The following is an 11,593-nucleotide window of genomic DNA, read 5'->3' as shown; positions in this document are numbered from 1 at the left end:
AAATAGAGAAACGAATTCAAATGATTTTACTTCACAACAATCATCATTGTAGATCTTATTCAAATAGAGAAACGAATTCAAATTTAGTTCATATTGAAGCGGTAGTATATACGTTTGGAATGCACAAAAACGTTCATTTGAGTAGCAGGTTGCATGCATTATACACGTAGCAAAATATTTTAATTGAACATAACATGAATTCAAAGTTTTGAATGACATTTGTAGTGCTTATTGATTTGGTATAGTACACGGGACTAGACTCTCTTGTGTGATGTGAATTGATTTCTTTTTGGTTTTTCGTCGACGGAAGTGCGAATTGATTTGGTATAGTACACGTTGGGCTTGTCCGGAAATTTCAACCCGCGCCTTGTTACCCTGAAATATTTAAGATATATCTTTGTATCATTGTGCTCCGACAACTCCCTCCATCTCAACCCGCGCCTTGCTATTCCAAAATTACAACACGCGCGAAAACTCCCACCTCCTGTGAAAAACCGACACGCGAAATGCCCGTGATACCCCTGAACCGAAAGAATCGCCTATCTCAAATTGGTGAGGGTAATTTCGTAACTTGCCCCACATTTCGGACAAGCGCGTCCCTAAGCCATGGTTCCCCACTCCCATCCCATCCGCCCACCCATTCCTACACCAAGGCCGTGAAAACCCGTGAAGCCCCACACCCTCCTCCGTTAACCACCCAGCTGGAGCCTCTTCCCCGATAACGTCGTCCACAGCAACACCTCGACGTCCCTCATCCACCATACTGGATGAGGATCCGTCGTCGATCTCGTCGTCCCGATGGTTCAGCCACCCCGTCCTCCACCTCCAAGGAGCTACCCCAGTGTTCCCCTCGTCTTTCGCACCACCTCCATTCCCACACCGTCGTCTTCACCTGCACCACCGGAAGAGCATCATCATCATCGTTTCCTCGGATGAATATGAGGCCTAATCGGCGCCACCAAAGAGGTTGTACAGTAATCACCTCATTTCCTTCTTGATTCGATCTCACGGTGCTGCCGACGCTCGGTCCCGAGCCGACACGGCGCGGCTAGATCCACGGCAGCGTCGCCGGCCACTTCCTCCATGGCGTCGCTCCCTCGGTGGAGACGTCCACATTAGTAGGAGCTGCTGCTGCTTTAGCTCTCGCTCACACTACTGCTCTGTTCTTGCTCTCGGTCCCCTGCTTGGTCTGCTCTTGTTCTTGCTCGCGCTGCTGCTCTCGGTCTTCTTCTTGCTTGCGATGCTGCTCCGATTTAGCTACACTTCAGTCGACTGAATCGACTTTCGGGTCAGTCGATTTTCAGGGAGTGGGGGGCTCGCCAGAGTTAAGGAAGAACCAGCCGCAGTGGGGAGGGGGGCTCGCCGGAGAGGTACCCCACTATCTATCTTAGGGTTCAGGGTGGGGGCGGTGGTCGCCCCGGCGGTGGTGGGGCGGTGGCGTGGGGATCGCCGGAGAAAAAGCTCGGCACGGGGTGGGGGGTGGCTAGAGGGATGGTCGGGGCAGTGGTGGACCAGCGGTGGGGAGAGGTTTTGGGGCGGGCGGGGCGGCGCACCACCGGCCACGGGCGGTGGGGGGGGGGGGCGGCTGTTCGGCCGGTGGTGGCTGGCGGCTCAAGGTAGCATCACCTGATGCTGCTACATGACCAGGTGCCCCGTCTCTCGCACGCGCTGCTGCTACTACTTTTCTGCTACTAGCTAGTGCGTTCAGTTTCGACAGTAAAATTCAGTTTCGACAGTAAAATTCAGTTTCGACAGCAAAATTCACTTTCAATAGTTAAGTTCAGTTTCGACAGTTAAATTCAGTTTCGACAGTTAGGTTCAGAGATGAGTGCCTGATGTATTTTACAACTAGCACCTTGTGGTTATGTATTTTACGTCATCTATTGCAGATGCTATTATAATTCCACTCAGGTTAACGTTGTCTCTCTTGTCCTGCTTCAGCCTCGGCATCGTACAACTCACCGGAGCTGCTCCAATGACGAAACCCTCCATCACAGCGGAGCAGTACCTCGGGCTCCATCTCCAGACGCCTAAGATCTTGTTCCCGTCCTCCGACATCCAAGTCAGTCGGATCATCCTCACTGACCAACCCAATCATGCTGAGATCGACATGGCTTCGCCAAAGAGGTTGTACACTTGTTGCATCTCTTTTTTACTCTACATGTTATATATATTGTCCACTGAGCACATGTAGTAACGTGAAATACGATTAGTTTCTCCTACTATATGACAACCAGTGAGATACCAGGCAACTTAGCTATCCATGATGGACTCTCTTGAACGCCATCATTATTTATCTCTACGTGTTTGAGCGATGCATTTGTAGATGGGCCTGGTTGTTGAGCTAGTACGGCAGTGGCCTGGGTCCAAAGTAGTAGAAGTAGGCAAGTAGCACAAAAACATTCTTTGAGTGTAGCTTTTCCTTGCTCAAGCCTGCCTACTAGAATCGCCAGTGCTTGAAAGGAAAAGTGAAGGAAAAAGATAGAAATTGGAAAGTTTCCTATGGTACTACTATTCATGCATTTGGTTCAAAGGAATGGAGCAAATGAAAACTGTAGGATTTGTTCCTTTAGTGTCTCCTTGATAGAAAAACCATATGGATTTTAATTTCCACTTGTCCTCCTTGTCAAATTCCTATTCATGAAGGACAAGACTAAGAGATAGTAGCATACTAGCATTATAACCGTACATTTTCTTGTGGTTTGACTTAATCTCACCATGCTTCTTTGCATCATGTGATCTTCCAATTCTTGTGAACCAAACACACAGATTGGCAGAATTCTGTGTTTTTAAATTCTCTGTTTTGCACGTGCATTCCTATCCTATTACTGTGTATTTCCTATCCCTGCGTTGTTAGAATCCTCCAATTCAAACGAGCCCTTACAGAATTACTTCTCTTACAGATAGTTGTAAAAGAAAACCTTGTGTGGTTTGTCCCGCTCCTGCTGCACCGTCGTCCACCCAAGCTCAGCTGCTCCAACGATAGAAGGGTCTAACACAGCAGGGATCCGGCCTCCAGACTGTCTTTCGCCGCATCAGATCTTCTTCCCGCCACCGGCAACCATGACAACTGCATTACCATCATCAACCGAGCAGATGACCTCAAGGACTACACGGGTCCGCAAGAGAGGTCGCATTCTTTCGTGTCTACTCACGTTATGCATCGCTTAATATTACATGCTACTTTATCGTCTTGTTCACCGATTAGACTCAGCTCCAAACTAATGGTCAAACTTGAGTTTTTAAATGGTTGGGGGTACATATCGGGGCCGCAATCAATAGTATCTATCTACTATCTGGTTAATCTCTGGTGTCTACTATGAGTTTCATGTCGGGTGGGAAACAAACAATAAAGAAGCACCTACTATCTGGTTAATCTCTGGTGTCTACTATGAGTTTCATGTTGGGTGGGAAACAAATAGTAAAGAAGCCATTATCTGTATTTTTTAACTGAAGCCATTATCTGCCTGCTATAATTGGTTTTGGGTCTATCCACATGTTGCTACCATCACTCTGGATTTCTGCATGCACTCCTTACATAATCTCACTATGTTTTATTTCTATGCATGTCAGTTATTGTACACAATGGAACTGAACATGTAGAGCAAAAGAGACGAGCCTTGCGTGGCAATAAAATTTTATGCAGACGTCGCTCCATGGTAGGCGCAAAGGCAGCCCTCCTCCACCCATTTCGGATTGTAATCGAGAGGAAGATATCTGTTCTGAGGGGGATTCAGAAGGAGAAGACCACTCCTATTTACCCCCTAAGGTCTTCGCTCTAACCTGGCAGCTGATGTTGGTTATATCATGCATATGCTGCCTTGCATTGCTTACTTTATACATCAAATATGTCAACTGCTTAGTTTAGACATGCTTTGTGTGAATGCCATCTCTTTAGTTTATTCATCGTTTATGTGAATTATGCAACGCCATATTGTTTAGCCAGGCATCATATATGTGAATTTCGCAATGCCATCTTGCTTCGCCAATCATCTTATATGTGAATTATATCAGGCCATCCTTTTCTTTCGCTACATATTACATTTGTCAACAATGTTAGTACATTCAACTACTCTTCGTGTGCATCAGCCATTTGACACGTTGATGGAAAATTCTGGAGTGAAAACAAGGTCTTCAGAGCAGACTATGCTATCTGACGAAGCGCATATCTCGCTGGTTATGGATAGCTCCTCAGAGGAGGATTCAGAGATAGATGACCAGTCCTATCCCCCCCGAGGTGTATGCTCTAACTTGGCAGGGTTATGTTGCTCATATCGTGAGTATAGTGTCTTGCATTGCTATGTCATTTGATTAGTTTAGACATGCTTTGTGTGAATGTCATCTGTTTAGTGTCTAATTACCATATATGTGAATTATGCATTGCCATTTTGTTGCAAGACATTATGTATGTGAATTATGCAATGCTATCTTGTTGCAAAGGCATTATATATGTGAATTATGCAATGCCATGCTGTTGAGCCAATCGTCATGTATGTGAATTATATCATGCTATCATTTTTTTGTATTACATGTTCCATTTGTTGACAATGTTTGTATATTCAACTACTCTTCCTGTGCATCAGCCATTTGAAGCGGTGATGGAAGTATTTGGAGTGAAAACAAGGTATTCAGAGCAGACAATGCTACCTGCTGAAGCAGACATCTTGCTGGATACAGAGAGCTCCTCAGAGGAGGATTCAGAGACTGATGACCAGTCCTATTTCCCCCCTGAGGTCTATGCTCAAGCTTGGCAGGGTTATATTACCTATGTCATGCATGTTGTCTTGCATTGCTTAGTTTTTACATCATATATGGATTGCCATCTGCTTACTTGCTTACTATATAAGTCATATATTTGAATTATATCATGTTTACATACACAGCATCTATTTGAATTATGGCATGGCAACCCATTTAATAAATACATCATATAGTTATATCATCTCATCCTGTTTAGTGTTTATAGTCATCATATTTTGAATTATGTCATTCTATCCGGGAATTATATCATGTTATCATGTCTCCATAGGCGGCATGTATGTGAATTATGGCATGCCAACCTATTTAATAAACACATTATATGGTTATATCATGTCATCATGTTTACATAGTCATCATATTTTGAACTATGTCTTTCCATCTTTTTTAGTTAGCCATCATAATGTCAAATTGTGTCATGATATCCTGTTTAGTTAGCCATCATATATGTGAAATTGTGTCATGCTATCCTGTTTGGTTAGAGAACATAAATGTGAATTATTTCATGCCCTCTTTTATTCCCCACTATCAATTACACCTGTCTATCATACAATGTCTGTACATTCAATTACTTTTCTTGTTTATCATCCATTTGAATTGGAGAGGGTGATGGCAGTATCTAAGGGAGTAACATGACGGTCTTCAGAAAAGATAGTGCTACCAGTTGATGCAGATAGAACCACGATTGTACTTGCCCAAGAACCAGGTCCACCACACATAACCCAGACTCTTGCAGACTGTACCCCTACCCAGTTGGACAGAGAACCAGCTACACCCCTTCTAACCCCAACCCCAGTAGATAGTAACCCAGTTCCAGTTGACACAGCACCGTCTCCACCACAGAGAACCCAAACACGAGTAGTTAGTAAGGGAACTGCAGTGCCCAAAGCACGAGGATCACCACTCCGAATCCCAACTCAACGCTTAAAGGAGAAGAAGAATTGTTCTCAGGTCAGGTTCTCTAGCTATGGTTCATACTCCTTTCCCCTTGCATCACTGTATTTACTCAGACCAACTATTTTCAAATTTGAAGGATGGAATTGAAACTCCAATGGTGCAACAGGTATGTTTTAAACCTGTTTCTTTAACTGGTTTGCTGTTGTAACTTGCTCTATGTTCATTCCAGTTTCAATTGAATATACAGTTATGTTCTCATGTCATGCACATTACAAGTGTTGTTATTGCTCTATAGTTTCCCACACTTATATTTTGTCTATTATGCTTTGTCTTGTACAAATATTATTTGAACTGTGTCTCTATCTTGATTTGGCAAAAAAACTGGAATCATATAGACCATAAAGTGACCATGGTACATAGATATATGTTTGTTTCATGCTGTTATCCTGTGCACTTTACTACTGAACTGATTTACCAAAATGAGCTTCATATACAACATGGTAAACCAGTGATGTGTCTGCTTGTTTCTCTTGTAGAATGCGGACAAAATATTGGAGAACAGTAACCCGTTATGCAATGGTAAAGGAAGTAATGCAGATAAGGTTCAAGACAGTGAGACATCCCTGTTGATCTCCAAGGAAGCTGGTAAAAACTACCTTGACGACAGTGAGAGAACCCAAAAGTCCTGTCTTGATGTAGTGTTCGAGTTATTGGCCGCTACTAATGGCACAAGCTCTTCGAAATCGCTTGTTGAATCAGTTCGTCTTCTTGAGTCTCAACTTCAAGTTGAAAGACATAGATCAGATGTGCTGCGACAGGAAGCTGAAGGACCGAGGAAGTCCCTGCAGAATTTAGATGCATACTTTCTGGTGTAACAGCAAGCGCTGGAGGATTTAAGCGCCAAACAAGAGAAAGTTAATAAGCTTGCTAAGCATCTTGCCAGCATTATGGGTACCCAGGATATTGTTTCTTGAGATCTTCTGAAGTGGTTTCAGTTCTGGACTTGTTTTGTTGCGGCGTTTATTTGCACTGGTCGCCAACTTTGACAACCAACGTATATGATATGCTGCTTTGTTCCATATATTTGCACTGGTGGCGAACTTTGATGCCCAGTGGATGTAATATGTGTGGCACCCCGGCTCGGAGCAACCGGTTTACCATGCATTGCCAGCCCAGAGATCATGCCTTCTGGCAACAGACAACATCTTGGTACAGAAAACAACTGCTTTATTGATGCTAGCGGATCATAGTTTATATTACAACAGGTGGCGAGGCCAAGCGGCACACTCGGTGCGGCTGAACAATATGTACATTATTTAGTGAACATAAAGGGGCCTCGATCATCACAACTACGCGGCAGCGGAACAATGCCGTAGCGAAACTCCATAGCACAGGGACACCGATGTGGACACGATCTAGACTCGGACATCACTCCTTTCCAACGGGGCCTTCCTGAAATCTGGCATGACACGCCAGGTCAGTACATTGAATGTACTTGCAAGCTCACAACAAGCATAGACATAATGACAAACAACATCATGATAGTTAACCAATTGTTTAATAATGCAACAATATATCCGACATGCTGTGATCATGCTCTTGTGATAAAAGCCCCTCGGACTTGCTTACCAACGGTGATCGCTCTTGGATCACAAACGGACCACACATCGGGGTTTTAAAATCAGGTTACCTCGTAATCAAACGGAGATCTTTCCGGCGATCATAACCACGACCTATACTTGGTCTCAAACAATGATCTTTCCAGCGATCACAACCACGACCAACACTTGGTCTCCAACATCAAGATGGTCTACCCACCATCATCAACAGTGCAAAGTTCATAACTTTAGTATGCAAAATTTATTAAACATTGACCCATGGTGTGACCTACTTTCGAGCGTGTCCATAACCGTGGACTCGGCTATCGATAGATTTAATACACTCTGCAGAGGTAGCGCACTATACCCACACCACGGAACCCATGGCCTTGCACTCCCATTCGGGTGGACCAACGGCATTCCAACGAAACCCCTCCATTGCCATGACACTCTCTCGGCCACTCTGACTCACTCCTTACTGCACTAGTCCCGGGTGGCCCCGTGTCTTCCAAAGACACCAACAGCCACCGTCATGGCCAAACATAAACGGTCCCAAATGGGGACAAGGTACCATAACATCAACAACAGGCATACAAGGTTATGTCTGCTTACCAGGCCAGGGTACCGCACGCCCATAACCTTCCCTCGTTGGAGGCACCGATCAGAGGCATGACAACAGACCGAATAAAGGCCTTCCCATAAAGGCAAATGTGGTTGCATGGAAAAACTCGATTCAGTGGCACCATGACCCGGTCAATGATATATTCAAGTTGAGTTATCATTAGGTTTGACTTAAAGTGAAATTAACCAGTGTCATAATATGCCATGAAATGCAGCACTAATATATGCATCATATATCATCGGAAGTAACTGGGTCAACTTTATGCACTCTAAGCATCAGCATCACAACTCATATCACTTCTCTGATTCTGATTAACCATCACTTTAAACAGAATATTTACTTAGCAAATTTATCATTTTTCTCCTCCAAGAAAATAACTCAAAATAATTACTTATATCCATATCCATATTACTTCTTCATATAACTATTTCTTCTAGTTATTCAACCAACTTAGTTAGCTTCAGACTTGCTGTAAACTAAGCATATTAACTAAAACAAGCAACCAACATAATATAAATAATATAATGGTGATTTAAATGCATGGATTAAATCATTCATTCAAGTTGAAACAAAAATCACAAATATTGTAATGGCACCATGAAAATGTTGTTGTGGCTTGCCTTAGTATAGATGAGGTTCACAATCCTCTTGGTGATCCTCAAGACAAGCTTCACTCTCTCAAAATATTTATAAACACAAAAGAAAACATCAAGAACACTTCTGAAATTCACCAGAAAATCTAGACAGCAGAGAAAACTCTCATTTTGGGCGAGCTGCTAGATTTCTTCACAAAGAATACAATTCAAAAAGAATCAATTGATTTGGACTTATGGTTAAAAAGTTGTGGCTGTTTGAAGCTATGTGGACAAAATTAAATCTTTACCTACTAATAAACCGGCTGTAGCTTCTAGGTGTACGTCGTCATCAATTTTGTAAAAAAGTCCCTGTGATTTTCCTTATTCAACCCGCAGTCCCATTTTAAGTGGCTAATTTGGGGAAAGGTTTCGTTTTTACAAAAAGGACCGTGTGGTTTGGTATATTCAACCCGCGGTCTTTTTTACATCAACGCGGTGGCTGGAGCGGCTGGGGGAGCGGCAGATCTGTGCACGGCAGGGGCTGGGGTGGCGGATCGGGTGGCGGGCGGCGAGGCAGGGGTGGTCAGTGATGATGAGGAAGGCCAGAGCGTGGCTTCCCGGGCGGATCCATGGCAGAAAAGAGACAGGGTGGTGAGGAAGAGAAGATGGGAGAAAAGAGGGGCGGTGTGGTGACCCAGGCATGCTCGCCGGAGCCGGGTCATGGCAGACGGGCGCGGGAGACGGAAGGATCTAGCATGACAGCGCGAAGTCCTTGTAGTTGGAGGCAGGCCTCCATGGCCACAGCGACCCCTCCCCTTCTCTCCGTGGCCACGGCAGCTCAGGCAGGGGTCAAATCCGCCCTCCCTCCCTCATTCCTCACGCTGGATAACCTAGCCGCCAGGCCATGGTGACCGACGGTGATCATGACGGTGGTGGCTACCTCGACGACGGCGGTATGACTAAAAACCCCTCCACCCCTTCTCTTCTCCCCCGGCGACTGCTTGAATCCCATGAGGAGAGGGGAGTGCCGACGCCAGGGTTCTGCTCTTCTTTCCTCCCCTTCCCTGATGATATTCTCTCCCTCACGCAGGCACACACCCAACATCGCCATGGACCAGTAGCTCAAGCATTTTTCTTCCTGATGGTGATGGGGTTCCATCACCATATTCAGGTCGTCATCCTTGAGGCCTCCACCATCTGCAGGTCTTCCTTCTTTTCTTCTCCTCTCTGTTGGATTCCATTGGATTCTCTGCTCTGCAGGTGAAGCTCTATCTATTCTCTACTACAGTGTCTACAGTGGACTGTTTGCACCTTCTGTGCAAATACCTGATTGTATATGGATTGAATGGATGGATAGATTGCAGGGTCTACAATGCACCACCTTGATTTGATTCGGTCTGGAGCAGCAGCATCAGCTCCTTCCTTCCGTCTCAACCATCTGTATTTACATTACTACTGTAACATTCTGAAATGTAAATTATGCTAGGACAATTCCTCTTTAGCTTTAACTATGATATTCCTAAATGCGCAAGTAAATACTACTGGGATTACAACTACAAAAAAATACATGACATGCGAGCAATTCTCGGTTTAAATACTGCGAGCTTAAATAACAGGAGCTAAACTGTTGTGCTATGTTCAGAATTGGTACTAGCAAAGATAATCTAAACTGCACATTCTGAAAGTATATTTGACTCTTTCCCTCGGGAAATTAGTCTTCTAAGCATTACTTTGTAAATGAATGACATGATAACTTGTTGGTTCAGTTTAAAGCTATAGGCAGAGGCTTGCGTTAGGGGGACAATCACTGCCAGTTGAAAACCAAAACTTATATTTGTGAGTATGATCGGGACTGTGCTTTTCTGAAAGTATGTTAGCCAATGTTTGTATATCTTTCAATTACTTCTGAACAAAAAAGATGTAGTGCCATGGTAAGTTTGGATGTAGATTTGCAATTTAACCTGCTTTGCAGCTCCTTTTTGTCTTGCTACAACAATGGCTTGCCTTAGTGGTTCCGGGGTCATGAACTTACATGGGCTTCCTCTTCCTTCATGTATTAGATATGGAGTCCACGCTGCTTAGATTTTCTAAAATTTATCTTCATTTCTACAACTTTTCTTGTCAATGAACTTTACGGCTATTTGGTCATGTATTTGACTACTTATATTTTTTTATTTCCTAATTGTGCACTTAGTCTGCATAAAATTCATTAGCACATATTTCCTTGCAATTATACTAAATTTCTGTTTGCATCCTTTTACCATTTTGGTGGAATGTAAACATTGGTTAAGATGTAGTTTGATATTTTTCTAGGCGCAAGTTATCAGGCTCTTCCAGTCCAGGGGCAACCAGGCCCGAGTCACCATTATCCTGATGTTGCCAGGATGGGCGGCGGCAGCGGACAGACCAATGCACCTTGCGGCGATATCTACGCTAGGGAGTGTGTTGTTGCCGGCCACCACAATAACAACCTGTGTTGTGTCGATTTTAGATTCTTTGGTGACGAATTGGACTACATCCCACTGAAGGCCACTTATCCTGCTCATGAGCGAGGCTACTTAAAAACAATCCTTGGTGACTGATATGTTCTTTGTCATGTCATGTATGTAGTTCCACCGACCTCATATTGGATCAGAGTGTTTTGTACAGGATTCTTGTGGCGAATTCTTGAAGAAACAAAATCATTCTTCAAGATGATGTTTTTCAAGCTCTGAATAGTGATTATCTTTGTTCTATAGTATACCAAAGATCATGCTTTTCTTTATGTCACAGAACAGATATGCTCTAAATTCCAATGGCACTAAACATCTTAAGGATAAAATAGAAGCAATCTTTAGGAACTGGGCATGTATGCTCTATAGAACCCCTGTTCTTATACCATGATTTTGTCTGTAACCTAGCGTTAGGTGTAAGGAGCAGCAGTGGTTATATTAAAAGGATTTTCTTCCTCTATTCCATCGCCCCTCACGGGTCCCCCACTCCCACACGCTCCCTCCTTACTGCTCCCATTCATCCTCTATCCTGGATCCCACACCCATTGTAGGTCAATCCACGCTGTAGTGTGCATCTCCAGTTATTGGTGCTAAGGAAAACACTGCCTCCTCGCCACCGGGCGGCACCAACCGGATGTTGCCGTGTTGTGT

At 44.0% G+C, this 11,593-nt stretch overlaps 1 long non-coding RNA gene across 1 annotated transcript; it reads left to right on the top strand.

Annotated features, from left to right (window-relative positions):
* Window positions 1–8,915: 8,915 nt before the first annotated feature.
* On the top strand, window positions 8,916–11,190 carry LOC125521078. The gene is made up of 2 exons (XR_007289002.1): window positions 8,916–9,403; window positions 9,541–11,190. It is a non-coding gene; the product is annotated as an uncharacterized LOC125521078 (long non-coding RNA).
* The last annotated feature ends 403 nt before the right edge of the window (window positions 11,191–11,593 follow it).

Source organism: Triticum urartu, chromosome 7, assembly GCF_003073215.2.
Source record: "Triticum urartu cultivar G1812 chromosome 7, Tu2.1, whole genome shotgun sequence".
In the NCBI taxonomy this organism is placed as follows: Eukaryota; Viridiplantae; Streptophyta; class Magnoliopsida; order Poales; family Poaceae; genus Triticum; species Triticum urartu.
This window is presented reverse-complemented; position numbering and strand designations above follow the sequence as displayed.